Source organism: Ochlerotatus camptorhynchus, unplaced genomic scaffold, assembly GCF_037179485.1.
Source record: "Ochlerotatus camptorhynchus isolate MF236.1 unplaced genomic scaffold, CSIRO-AGI_Acam_v1.1 ptg000574l, whole genome shotgun sequence".
NCBI classification, from domain to species: domain Eukaryota; kingdom Metazoa; phylum Arthropoda; class Insecta; order Diptera; family Culicidae; genus Ochlerotatus; species Ochlerotatus camptorhynchus.
Window position 1 is genome coordinate 473,135 of NW_027041055.1, and position 15,245 is coordinate 488,379.

Here is a 15,245-nt window from a genome sequence, read left to right on the forward strand (position 1 = left end):
AAATTTATCTTCAATAGAACTGAGAGCTTTAGGGAAGCTTCGAGAACATCAAGACAGATCAGAGAATCAATCAAAAGACAGTTCAAATAATTTTAAGGAAGTTGTAGAAACCTTAAGAAAGTTCCGGAAACATAAAAATTATATGAACATCCCGAAAACCTAAGAGTATTTTAAGGATGTTATATCATGAAGGTTTCAAAAACTTTTAAAAATGCTAAAATTTAGCTAAGTTCATTAGAGAATTAATTAAAAAAAATGCGATATTTTCAAGGAATTCTAGAGATCTTTTAATAAATGTTGATAGTTTCATGACATTTCGAGGACGATCAGATTGCTTCAGAATAATCCCATTAATTTCAGCAAATTTGCAGCGACTTACGAGGAATTCCGTGGAATTATGGAGTATTCCAAGAATTATATGATTGATACAAAATAGTCAGGGAATTTTGAATATATATATCAGAAAATTTGTCGGATTATTAAACAAATTTAGAGAACTTCTGGTAAGCATAGATAAGTTTAGGGAAAATAAGTGAGCGTTTATAATGGTTAGAATACTTAAGGAAAATTATCGAAACTTCAAGGCAAATCAATTAATTTCAGTAAAGTTGTGGGTTCTTAAAATATACTTATCAATTCAGGGCAGTCTACAGAACTTGAAAGAAATTCGGTAATCGTTTCAGCAGTTTTAATAACACCAGGAATCTCTATGTTAGTAAATCATAGAACTATATTAATTATTTCGTTCGAATTCCATGAAAATTACGGAAGCACAAAAGTTCCAAAAATTTAGAAAAACTTCGAAAACTTCACAGAAGGAAAGTGGTCTTAAGAAAAATGTTGAGAACTTCATAGAAATCTATGGAGCTTCAGGGGAGATCCGTAAACGTTAGTTTTTTTTTTTCTTCATTAAAGAGATTTTTAGCCATAGGCTAGTTCATCTCTTCATAAACGTTAGGATTTTTTATGAATATTAGCAAAATGCGGGAGCGTTTGAAAGAAGTTTAGTAAGAAGTTTAGTGGAGGAATTACAGGGAGAGGTCAGTTCCATTAGTTTCAGAAAATAAGTGGTTCCCAGATTGAAAGAAGTTCGCTGAAGCTTGAACATTTTTAGGACGGTTCAATTAAATTCAGCGCAGTACAACAAGCTTCATGAGAAATGCAAAAACATTAGAGCAGTTTTGAGAATTCCTGGAAAGAACAGAAACCTTAGAGCAGTTCCGTTAACATTAGAGAAGTCACATTAATTTTAAAGAAGTTCGGAGAACTTCAGTGAATTGTTAAACCTTTAGAGTAGATCCATGATCGGTGGAAAAATTAAGGAAACTTTAGGAAGTCATATAAAGTTCACGGAAGCTTAAGAAATTGATGAGTAGTATTGTGAACATCAGGTTAGTTTCTCAAACTAAAAAAGAACTTCAAGGCAGTTTCATTAATTTCTGGAAAAAAAATGGGAATTTTCAAGTAGTTTTGAAGATCTCTCCTGAATTCATTTTCCGAATTCCTTTGAAGATGTCCTGGAGTTATTCTCAGATTTAATTTTTTTTTGTATTAATTTATTTGTACAGGCTCAATCTAATAAACTTTACAGAGCCAAGTTTTTTTTTTTTTGTTTATTGATTTATTTGATAAGGCTCAACCGAATTAACTTTACAGAGCCGAGGATTCTTGGTCACTATACAATACATCTTAAAACTATAGTCAAAAGGTACAACACAAGAAACACTTTATCTTCCGCTATCCAAAAAGCCTCCTCAATCAGAACTGGAGCCGCTTCCAGTAGTTTCATTGTATGGCAAATTGTTGTACGCCAACGAGGGTCAGAGCGCGTCCATTGCAGCAATGGACGCAAAACGTGGTCACCCAACTAACAATTTTAGCTGCAACTCAGCTTATACAGGCAAAAATTAGCTGCATAAGGCAAATTTTGGCAGTATAAGCTAATCTGCAGCTAAAATTGTTTGTTGGGCAGCACTCACACACTCATCACGAAACCGTTGCTTTCCAAAGTCGACGACGCATCGACCGAAAGAACTGTTGATGAAGAACAATGAGGAGGACCACACAATGGTTGCTGCCGAGAAAACAGACGATCGCGTAGCACACATCGAGAGTGGCCTGCTTTTGTCGACAGTCGAGTGAACACTCTACAGAGCCAAGTTAGCGACCCCGGCGTAGTGGTTAACATCCTTACCTCTCACGCCAAAGTCACGAGTTCAAATCTCACCCCCGGACAAGTCACGAATAACCCAAGAGTGCTAAAGTGACTATAATAAAAAAAAAAAAAAAAAAAAAAGTTATCATTTGCGTTATACATAAAAGATGTCTTAAAGCTTGAGTTAAAGAAATTGAACCGATTACTCGCGGTCGTCTCGAGGTTAGTAGAGATATACAGTTTTATGGATGGGGAGAGGGAGAAGGAGGTTTGAGTTATGATTTACGATACAAATATTTCATTATTCCTAAAACATGAACTTATTCCTATTCAATTTGGTATCCGCAGAGTAATTATACAATTATTTAAAAAAAAAACACACGGTTAAAACAAAAACTAAACACAAGGTTCTTCAAACTTACAATCTAAGGTTAATATTCTTTAAGAAAACATATATAAGTTTCATAAACTCCAGATCGCGTCTACCCAAAATATCCCGAACTGGAACATTAGGTTGTCTACCGCGAGCCCGAAGCGAATCATACAACTCGGATCTGACTCCGCGATGCTCAGCACAATACCAAATAATGTGATCTGCGTCCTGGTAACTTTGTCCACATTCACAGAGATTGCTGTCCCCCAGCCCAAAACGGAACAAGTGAGCGTTTAACGAGTAGTGATTGGACATGAGGCGAGACATCATACGAATGAAGTCTCGACCCACATGAACCAAGGACTCTTCGACACTTTAGGGATGATCGAATATAGCCATCGTCCCAAACTCCCTTCGCTCCATTTATTCTGCCAGCTGATGAGTGACTGTTGACGATAAATGAAGAAAAATTCATCGTAGGCGATTTGTCGATCGTATATATCGCCTTGCATAGCGCCCACCTTAGCAAGTGAGTCCGCCTTCTCATTGCCCGGAATCGAGCAATGAGATGGGACCCATGCAAAGGTGATGACAATCCTCAGAATGCCCTTGGAATTTTCCTTTGCAGTTCACAGGAGTTGTGCTCCTCAGAAATTCCTAAGAGTTTTCATTAAAATTTACTTTTAATTCAGTTCAGGGTTTCTTGAAATTCTATTTAAAACTATCAGTCTTTACGTGAAATCTAAAATTCCTCAGAACTACCTTGAAAGCAGATTACATTTGATGTTTTTCTGAAAGATTTTTTCCCAGAACTCCCTTGGAATGAGATCCTTAGGAGCCTTTAAAACTGTGCATGGAATTTGACTTAAGATTGTTGAAAATTTCTTGAAGTTTTATGGTTTTAAAGTCCAGAACTAGTTCAAATTTAAAATTCTAGGAAATATGCATGTCACAAAAAAAATCAAGAACATTTCAAGCCCCTGTTTTTTTAAATTTATTTGTTATTAAAGATTAATCCACTGTGGATCTATAAAGCTCAAAGTGTGAATGATAATAACGAGAAAAATTAAATGCATGAATTTTAAAATCCATTATTTTCTTTAAAGAATTTCTTAGTAAGAAAATTATTAAATTCTCTGAGACTTCCAGGTATTTTAAGAAAAAAATAAATTTCCTGAGGATTCCCGGTTTTCAAGGTTTTTGCAGTTAGTAGACACCCAGACTAATACCGTGGGTTAAGCCATAAACTTTCTATTGAACAGGGTTTTCCACTCACTTGCTATAAAAAAAAAAATGTTATTATGAAATCATGTGATGGTATAGTGATAATTAGAACTTGTAAGCTACAATAAGAGGTTGTGAAGTATGTGTTTGACACACAAAATCTGTCAATATTGCTTTCAGTGCGCCACAATCAGCAATTTTATGATTCGTGAGCGCTCACTCTGAGTAAACGCTCACGAATCATAAGATCGCTTATTGTGACGCTCTGAAATCGAAATTGACAGGTTTTATGAGTCAAACACATACTTTACACCCTCTTCTCGATACTTACAAGTACTACATATCATTATATCATCTAATGATTGCAGAATTAAAAAAAATGTGTTTTTATAGCAAGTGAGTGGAAGCAACCCTGCTATTGAATCTATCGCTTTAAAGGTTTATATCGTACATAAGTGTTTTTGAGATTCTAATTGAATAAGTCTAAAACATCAAACATTTATATGGTGTGCCATTATAACGACTACTTTTCTTCTCTTAAGTCACTTTTTAGTCACTTTTTTTTAACAATTTTAAGTCACTATTTAGTCACGTATTTCTTCAACATGGTCACTAAAATCACTATTTTGACAGCAGTGATCGCTACCAGCCTTGTAATATATCATTTTTATTGTTTTTGACTCGAGTGATACAATTTCGGAGGGATTATTTTCAGCGCAGGAGTCTACTTTGGTGAAAAATGCGCAATATTTGAAATGTTTTTCATGCTTATTTCAAGAGGAAATAAGAACAATAAATCGCACCGAATGAAACATGATAGCCGCAGAAAACTGTCATAACAAAAGGCGGAGCTTCCAGTATCGATTAGCACGAATTGCTTGGTACAACAATTTCTAGCCAAGTAATAGTATTGGTGCTAATCATATCGCGATTTACCAACCACCGAAGCCTTATCAATAAACGCCATAGAACTGTCCGAATTCGGTTTGATTGATTGCGCGCAGACTAGCATCCAAGCAGTAATCAATCACGAAAATCGTTGCTGTTTGCTTGCTTAGCTTGTCTTGAACCGATTAGCCCTTCCCTGATGCTTTCTGCATATTGTGCATACCTGTATTCTTGTTAAGATCGACCTCTGCCGGAACCTTTTCTTTTAGGTAAACAAGCAAATATGCTAATTTTATTGCTGCTCTCCGTACCTTCGAGGTACGAGATTGGCGGCATCGGCAAACAACACAGAAAATGGGTATTTTACAGAAAAATCAATATTTTACAACTTAATTGGACCATCTCGGAGGCCGCTTCCGAGTCGTGAAAGTTCAAGCAAAATCACGATGAATCGGCAAAAGGGTCCGCCATTTGCCGCCTCTGACCTTCCCATCATCCCAAGCTGGCGTTGCTGGAGGACCCCTGTAAGGTCGACCAAGGGGTTTTATGATATCCTAAGGCAATTTGCACGTTTTTAAACATGCATAAAATTGCTGCTCGGGAAAAGTGACTGTGGGAAATGCAACTGTGTTGCGATTTTTACGATGGACCGAAATACCGATGTCGGTCGAACGCTGATAATCTAATTATTTTCGATGGAAATCTGAACAACGCAAACGGAGCTCTCAAGTGCGAAGCAAATTACACGCCAATTTGTTAGCGCGGGCAAAAGTTGTCTCCAGGGTGAAATTTCAAAAATTAGCACTTGCCTGTCAGTGCCTTCACCTCCCCCCCATTTTTGCTCGAAATATTTACTAGACGAGAGCAAAACGCACACAACATGCGGTTATGATTATTATTATGTTTTATCAAGGGAGCGACTTGATAAATGTGCGGAGCGCTTCGTGAAAACGAGATCGTGCCGAGTGTTGCGAGAGGGGTGTTTTGTAACGATAATGTCTTTCGTTAGTTGAATTGTTTTATTCAGTGTGGTTTTTAATGAAATCTGTTCCACTTTGTTTTGTAAGGAAGGGAAAAAAAAGCGGAGCAATCTAGTTGTCCCTGCGATTATCCTAAGCTGGTTGGTGAGTGAGTGCATCACGAATCACGACTCGACGATAGCAACGGCACATTTGGCCGTTTCAACGCCAACTCAGATCGAAAGCATTAGGTTACCATGGGTGCGGCCAGCCCATCCAGTTTCTCTAATAGATTTGGCGACTTAAGTTTTTATTCTTTTATAACACAAACACATCCAACGCGCAGCAGCCATTTCGTTGCCCGAAGGTCGTAAACATTAGGGAACAAGCCGAATATAAATAAAGAGGTCCTTAAGAGCTAACCGCTCTGGTTTTTCTGGCATTCCTCCTATTTCTGTTTCGAACGGCGGCGGCGTCCATGCTCGGAGGGAGAAGGACACTTCTATCTATAAATAGTGGTGGTACCCATACGATTCGTTCCCTTAAAATGGACAATGTTGGTGCAAACGGAACCCAGTGGGATCTCACACGAGATAATAGGAAAATAAAACACATAAACAATTCCCCCTTTACGATTGTTTCGTGAGTCATTTTCCGACCCGGGAACGATGATGACGACGACAACGACGATCAAGAAGAACAGCCAGAAGAAACGTTTGGCCGTTTACTGCCATTGGCTTCTCGGGGTTTACTTTATCGGCGTTTTATAGTTTGTTTTATAGTAAATAAAACAACTAAATATATTGTGCATAAACTACACTCACACCCGCGTGGATGCTTGAACTGAGTGTAAGTGGCTAGGGACCCCATTCAACCAAGATGCACGTTTTTCCAAGTGGTATGGGTGCCTACTCAAAGGTTAGCGGGGAGCCTGCTCTGTACCAAAGATTGGGAGGTTGCCATACGCCTTCAAGGTCTGGGTGGGTTTGAACAAGATTTATGTTCGAAGTTGAAATTGATTTTTAATAACCGTCAGCGTGTGGAGGTGGTGGGTGAACAAGTTGCTGTAGGGATCATGAATAAACAACTTCATATGTATGCAGCTGCTTTGCGTAGGATGAGATGTCTGGAGGGAGGGTCTTTTATGGGATTATTTTCTTTATGAGGAAATCGATCGAAAACAACTGTTGTGGTCGCGGGTCTGTATAATTTGGAATACTTCTCATTATAAAATGTAAATTTTATTGTCTAATCTGATGAAATGGATAGTCGGATGGATGGAGTTTATCGCATTATTTTAGGCGCGTTTATTAGAGATTCATTTCGGCGGCCGTTAAACTAATGTTATTAACACGTAATGCATTCGGTTCCAATGTTTACGTTCATATTAGAGAAGGCCAAGCATCAGAGAGTAGCCGATTGAATGGTGTCGAGCAAATCGAGTAACGCCTATCTTGTTCGCATTGATAGTGTTCATAAAATACTATCTAAACTTAGATTGACAAGGCAATTCTCAACAAACATGTCAGCAGAATAAGTTACTTTTTGGCTAACTAAGTTGTTATACAGTTTTCAATGTATTCAATCAAAAAGTTTTGTTACTTAATACGTGAAGTTTACAATTTTCAGAGTTGAGATAAAATGCTCATCATGAAGCTTTAGTGCGATGATTTATTAGCTAGAGAAAGTTCTGAAGAGGATGATTGATAGTTCCGCTAGAGTACGGCAGAGTGAAAATTTAACAGAATCAAACGCGTAATCCCTTGCGTAGCTCATAGATTGACGGATGAGGGGATTTGAGGTATGTCCTCAAATCCACAGGCATGAAGTAACAGAACACTTTGATTGAATGTATCTAATACAACAAGACGGGTGTATCTAACCGTCAACAATGCTGATGATGGTATAGCACGCAACATCATACTACTGCTTCGCTCTGAGATGATTACGTTGATCATGACTAGAGCTAAGAGGAAGAGAAGACAACTGGCTTCTTACTATTTTATCTCTATCTCTATCCCTATCTATATCTATCTCTATCTTACGCACTTCAAATCGGCGTTTGACAGAAAAGTGGTTCGTTTGCCCCCGTATTGTCTCCTCTTCTCTTAGGACTAGAAAAGCAAAACAATAGTTCAGTGTCAACATTTCAAAGGGGCGTAATTTCTTTTGTCAACAATGGCTTTAGCCGTTGGTTTCTTGCAAATAAGCTCGCCGCTCCAAATTAACAATGCTAACTGGTAGAGGTGAACGGCGCCGGTGGTGTAGTGGTAAGCGTGATTACCTCTCACCCCAGCAGGCCTGGGTTCAATCCCAGTCGGCGCCGCCGGGATGTTCTGAGGCATAACATCTCTGATCACGCCTTCCTTCGGATGGGAAGTAAAGCCATTGGTCCCCGGTTCATGAGTTGATGGGTCGATAGGTAGGGTCCAGGTGTGGGAGCTGCCTTCCTGGCACGTAGGTAGCATTGGTGCTCAGCAAGGAAAACAAGATCGACGGAAAAAACAAACCAAGGAAAAAAACTGGTAGAGGAAACATTCCTTTAATTGTTGGTGCCATTAATTTTCATGTGTGAGCTTTTATTCGCGAGAAATCGACGGCTAAAACCATTATATACAAAAACTGAGTTGGGTAAAGAAGAGTTAGCATTACTACATACCATCGCCTGAAAATACAATCGGCAACTTGGGACTTTAGGTAGCAGCGTTGCCAGATTTATTTTAAACGTATCAGTAGGGTAGAGAACTACGACCTAATCGCCCATTTTGGGCCTATCGAGAAAACTTCAAATAAATCCATGATTTCAGAGTTAACAAGTCAATTATGCGTTTGGTACGATACTTTGGTTAATAAGCTACCGAACGAAGTCAATGATAACGCGTCATACCTTCATACCCATTATTGCCAAAAACAAAAGAAGCGCTCCGACCGAATCAATTTTTATCTTCATCCGATAGGCCGAAGTGAATTCATTGGCGTTTCAATTGCGTTTCAATGCGTTAAGCCGAGTTCAGAATTCGAAGGCCGAGTTTGGCGTCAAGAAGCAGTGTTAGATTTTTGACAATATCTCAACGATTGATTTCTCTTTATCAAATCTTACGGTACATACGGAAAGGTAAATGAATTTGGAAGCCATCAGTAATAATAACATTCCGTTTGATGCTAAACTGCACTAGATTAAGAAAGACTAAGTGCGGATTGTGCTTAATAGGCCGGAAATGGGGTAATCAATGCTTTAAAAAAATCGGTATTTATCGGTATTTCTGTTTTAATAAATTTTATAATTTTGCCGTTTTTGGCTATAAACAAACAAAAAACATTTGGACATGAAAAGGTCTTCCATGAAAGATTGAAAACATTTCCGGAGAATGTTCAAGATGTCGAGAAACTTCTGGGAAAATTTTAAGAAATGTCGAGAAACTTCTGGAAAAATTTTAAGAAACTTTTGGAAAATGCGGATGGCACATCCAAAGAAAGCCAGACAAGTTTTGGAAATCTGAAGAAAGTTCCAGGAATAGCCATTTCCAGAGGAAGCTAGAAGCAGGGTGGCCAGGGTTTCCCGGTTTTCCCTGTTCAAATCTTTCCCGGTTGTTATTATATTCAACAAAAAAAAAAAATTATACGCATTTAAAAAAAAAACGTGGCCAACTGTAAATTTTCGGAGGTTATTTGTGGGAAAAATAAAAGCCAATTTTCAGAACGTTCTTTAAAGCTGAAAGCTTCAAGCTTATAAAGCTCGATACATTTTACAGATGCAAAGCCCTAGAATTTCTTGAGTAACAGAGATTAAGGTCACTAAGCCAAATGCTATCTGGATGAATAGGTTGTTGGACAAAATTGTGAAAATTAAAAGATTTAATTTTAAAATAAATTCAGAAAAACTGAGAATTAGAGAAAATTCTTAAGGATATCGGATAAAGAAAATGTATCTTCACTCTATTATCTGTACTAACATAAATATTAACCTTTCAGTACTCACACCGATGTACAAAGTTAAACACGAAAAAAAAAATATAAAACCTACTGACGTTGGAACTCGCTCAACGTGAAACTAAACATGGTTCATGAAATGTAATACCCACGTCCAACAGACCAATACTTGAAGAATATTACTGTAAGGTTACCTACAGAAAGGATAAAAATTGATTTAAAGAAGATTCCCAAAATTTTGAGGTTTTGAAATTTGTGTTGAGTCTGAAACTAGAACTTTTCTTCAAAATTTGTGATTAATAACAATCCTCGTGATGCAAGATTTAGAGAAAAATAATTAAAATGTGAGATTTTGAAAATTTAAAAAAAAATATCATACTTATGAGCCGTGGAGTCATATTTGTCAAGGCTCTGAGATTTGGAAGCATTTTAAGGGTTATAACAAATTACAGAACAATCTATAGAATCTTGCGGACAAGCCCTGGAATTTTTAGTAAAATTTAAAAGAATTCAAAGTGTTAATTGGGGCCTCCCTTAGCTCAGTCGATAGAGACGCAGCTACAAAGCAAGACCATGCTGGAGGTGGCTGGGTTCAATTCCCGGTCCGGTCTAGGAATTTTTCGTATGGAAAATTTCTCGACTTCCCTGGGCATAGATGTATGATTGGACTTGCCACACAATTATACCAATGCAAAAATGGTACAGGCATCGAAAGCTCTCAATTAATAACTGTGAAAGTGCATCTAGAACACTAAGTTGAGAGCACGCAATAAGCTAATATGCACTATGCAGTAAGCTTGAAATGCGAATAAGAAGAAGAAGAAGAAGAAGAAGAAGAAGAAGACAAAGTGTTAATTTCAAACAAATATTGAAGAAGATTCCACATAGTTTTCGAAGGAGAAGTTTGGAAAGAATTCCAAAAATATTCTGGCATGAAGTCCTTAGAAATTCTTTGATAAACTAGGAGGGATTTCTATGGAGAAGGATGCATGTTCTAAATTGAATTCTTAGGTAATTTTAGAAGATTTCAAAAGGAGTTGTGTGTGTGAAACTTTGAGGAAAATTCCTAAGTTATTCTGAGGAGATTTGTATGGAGATCGTGAGGAAAATGACAGATGAATTTTTAGAAGAACTCCAAGAGAATTATGATAAGAGTTCAACAAGAAACAGAGTTCTAAGAGTTTCTGGCAATAATTTCAACTCTAGTGCGAAAGATTCATCACAGAGCTCCAGCAACATTGATTGCAAAAAAAAAATGTTGATAATTAGAAATAAATTCTTAAAAATATTCCAAGGGGTTTTAAAATAAAATTTCGAAAGATTTCTGCTGTTTTGAATAGAGTTAAAAGATTTTTTAAAGAATTTAAAAGGAATCAAAGTCTCCGAAATTAGATTCAAAGGAATTCAAAGAAGGATTCAAATCAAATTTTTAGAAGGGGTTTCAAATAAATTTCAAGAAGAATTAACAGTCATTATTAATTAAATTTCAGAAAAATTCCAACTTAATACTGAAATTCACATCATGAGAATTTTGAACAACGGAAAATCAAAACCCTGGAAAATAATAGTTCAGTTTCTGTTTTTACAAATATTTGTTTCCAAAGTCCAGCATCTTAAAATATTTTCTTTAAAGGCCCATGCACTTTACATCTGAAATTGAAACGACAAAATCAATTTGAAATATTGCTGAGTGATTCAATTCTAAAAACCATAAGATGGGAAACTGATGAAAATTATGCAGCAAATAGAGCAAGACATTCATTTGGCAATTCACTCTGTCTCAATGGTTTATTCTGAAATTCTGGTGTAAACATTTGTTCCTATGGTATGGTTAATTTGTTTTTCCCGGTCCTCTCGTCGAATTTCTGGGTTTTTCCCGGTTACTTTTTAAATTCCCGGATATTTCCCAGTGTTCCCTGTTTTCCGGTTTGCTGGCCTCGGAAAAACATTTCAATAGAATTCGGTAAAAACCTCCGGAAGAAGCCCATGAAGAAACTGAGAGAAACACGAAAGCAACTACTGGGAGAATTTGATAGATACTTTCGGTAAGTTTCGGAAGTTTAAAGGAACTTCCTGTAGAAGACGAATGAAACTTTCTGGAGGCGCTGGAAGAAACTTCCTGAGGTAGTTTGGATGAAACTTCTGGAGAAAACCGAAAGCTTCTTCCGGCGGAAGCCTGAGGGTTTTCGAGGAATGTCGAAAGAAACTTTCGGTAGCAGCTTTTAGGGAAAGTTAGCACAATATTCCAGGATAGTAGGAAAAAAACTGGGGGGAGAGACGACAGAACCTTTCGAGCGAAGCCAGAAGAAACTTCAAAGGGACGTCGAAATAACTTTCCGATACGAATTGGTAAATAACTCACGGGGTAAGGTGGAAGAAATATCGAGGGAATTTAGGAAGAAACTTCTAAAGGAAGGTTAAAACAACGTCAGAATGTTAAAAAATTAACATTCTGATGGACCTTTATGGTCACATAAAACATAAAGGTATTTCTCGATGCCTAGGAATTACCGGATTAGCTGTTTCTCGATTCTTAGGTAGCCAAAAACGGTGAGGAAATGGAAATATTAGCGAAAGAGTGTCAAGCATAAGACATTTTTAAAGATGAATAAATTGGCATATTTAAAAAGGATAAAAGTCGCTCGCAATTGTCGCATTAAGGTGGAAGTGGATCGGTTTAGAATGACTCACTTCATCGATTTTTAACAAAATAACGCAGCGCTCATTCGCTCAACGCCCTTCCGTGCAAAATTAAAGAACTAAAATTGCTATCTCTAGCAATTTTTACAAGATTGATTTATTGATTAAATTTTCTGTAAACCGTTTTCTAAGTTCAATTTTTGGACCACAATCATAGTGGTCGCTAACTCTCATCAATTATACAAGTATTTCGTATGAAAGGTCATACTTCCTCCCGTAGATCGTTTCAAAATATTGTTAAGAACACTTCCTCCCAAGACAACATACCTGTAAAATGCATTATTTCAATGCAAACCATTTTTTTTTTGTAGCGCAATTCCAAGCATTAGATTTTGTTTTCCTAAGCAATCAACTTGCTTTTGCATGAATCTGTGCGTAAGCATGCTCCAGGTTGAAGAACAATGTGATTTGGAACCTTAGCACAGAATAGAGAAGCGAAAAAAAAGCCACACGCCGGGCCGATCCATGAATGAATTAGCAAGAAAAACCATCAGCACCGTCAGCAGAATCAAGTTCGCGCGTGACATTTTTCATTCGCAATAATTGATGCATATTGTAAGATATCAGACATAACATTTGATAACGGCACGAAAGCATTTGTAAACAAACTTTCTAAGGCCCTTTACACGCGAACCAAAGTATGCCTACGCAAACCAATACTACATTCGGATAGGGGCAACTATCACCTTTCCGAATGTAGTATTGGTTTGCGTGGGCGTACTTTGGTTCGCGTGTAAAGGACCTTAGAAAGTTTGTTTACAACTGCTTTTGTGCCGTAATCAAATGTTATGCCTGAATTATCTTTTGGTATTTCAATTCGAAATATTTTGCGAAAATTATCGATAGTTGAAAACGGATGCTATTCGGGAATGTCATCTATGCGTTATCGCAAGAACTCCATTATGAAAGGGCTTGAAAATAAATAGTAAAAATATTTCTAAATTGAGAGTATTTATAAGTCGTGTTGGAAACGCGTGCATTTGTGAAATAATAAAAACAATTAAAGTGTGTGTATGTGCAAGCTAATTGAAGGATACTCAACAGACAAACAGACGTAACTCTTTGAAAAAGTTTTACTTGAAAACATAGTATCTCAAAACATAGGACCTCAGTAACGACATCTCTCGGGCTTCTCGCGGAAAACAAGCTTGCTCGCCAACTCGCAAACAATATTGCATAAAAGTTCTATAGAATGTATGGAAACGTCAAAGTGTTCCGATGCCAGCGCTGCGGCGATTAGTTCGCAGAACTGATAATATTCAAATCAACCGTTAAATGCGTGAACGAAGGTACACAATGAAGTGTTACGTCTGTTTGTCTGTGGATACTCTATGAATGTTTCAGCCTTTTTCATTGAATTTTTTCGTATATATCTGGATATTTTTAAAGATAAATGGAACTATTTTAGAAATCACCCACCTTTGCCATTGCTAAATGAAATATTTTTCAAATCAAAAGGTTCCTCAATTTTCACATGTTGTTTCACAAGTATTTGAGGATATTCTGCGAAAATTTCAGCCTATTTGATGAAGGTATTCTGTTATATCTTGGTATTTTTAAAGATAATTAGATAAATTGAACTATATCTTCAAATATTGTAGAAATCATCCATCCTTGCCATTGATCAATAAAATATTTTTTAAACCAATTTGATCTTCAAATTCATCAAGTTGTATCACATGTATTTGAGTATATTTTGAAAAAAATTCAGGCTTTTTGATGAAGGTATTCTGATATGTCTTGGTATTTTTAAAGATAATTAGATAATTCCACGAACTTCAGCATAACTTCCCTGAACTTTGGCAGAACTTCCCTGAACTTCGGCAGAACTTCTCTGAACTTCGGTAGGAGTTCCCTGTACTTCGACAGGCCTTCCCTGAACTACGGCAAGACTTCCCTGAGGTTCGGCAGGCTTTCCATGAACTTCGGCATGAGTTCCCTGAACTTCATCAGGACTTCCCTGATTTCCGATAATTGAAATGAAAGGACTTCCCTGAACTTCGGCAGAACTTCCCTGAACTTGGGCAGAACTTCCCTGAACTTCGGTAGAACTTCTCTGAACTTAGGCAGGAGTTCTCTGAACATTGGTAGGACTTCCCTATAGTTCGGAAAAACTTCCCTGAACATCGGCAGAACTTCCCTGAACTTCAACAGAACTTCTCTGAATTTCCGCAGAACTTCCCTGAACTTCAGCAAGACTTCCCTGAACTTCGGAAAGGCTTCCCTGAACTTCGGAAGGACTTCCCTGAACTTCATCAGGACTTCGCTGAAGTTCGGCTGGCCTTCCCTGAACTACGGCAAGACTTCCCTGAGCATTAGTAGGTCTATCCTGAACTTGGAATCTTGGAATTGAAATTGTCATTTCAGTAGTAGAATTATTATAATTATACAATAATATTGTGTTTACGAATATGTTCAAAATTTCAATACTTCCCATTTTTCTAATGTGCAATGCTTGTTGGTATTGGTGCATTCCGAATTTGGATGTACTTTGAACGGGTGTGGATTCAGTATCAACGGAAAAGCATTAACTTTCACCTTAATGGCCTTTCGTTCAATTTCAACTTCTGTTCAATTTTCACACTGCCGTACTCTCGCGAAACTATCGATCTATCCTCTTCTGAACTTTATCTAGCTAATAAATTATCGCACTAAAGCTTCATGTTGAGTATTTCCTCCCAACTCTGGAATTTCAAAGTCTGTTTCAATTCCGTTTCTTTTCGACATGACTGACTGCACTGGAATCAAGTAACTTGATATATCCGACTTAAAAGAAATATTTCTGCTTCTAGATGTCAAATAACATGCCTTAAATCAATCATTTCTTTACATAATTCGGTTATATCATTCCATTTCATCAATCTTTGCATAATTTGCCCATGCATTCAATCATTAATATCATTTTAGGATGTCGTCAACAGTTACATGAGAAAGTTTGAGCGTTTTTCTTTTCTTAATAACTGCACAACAGTAATCTATTGGTTTGGATAAATCTCATATAAACTAGTATCCTTTG

At 37.1% G+C, this 15,245-nt stretch overlaps 1 protein-coding gene across 2 annotated transcripts in view; it reads right to left on the minus strand.

The window, feature by feature from the left end:
* cad (caudal) overlaps window positions 1–15,245 on the minus strand; it is a 68,227-nt gene that overhangs the window by 22,626 nt on the left and 30,356 nt on the right. The gene's annotated exons all lie outside the window — the stretch shown is intronic.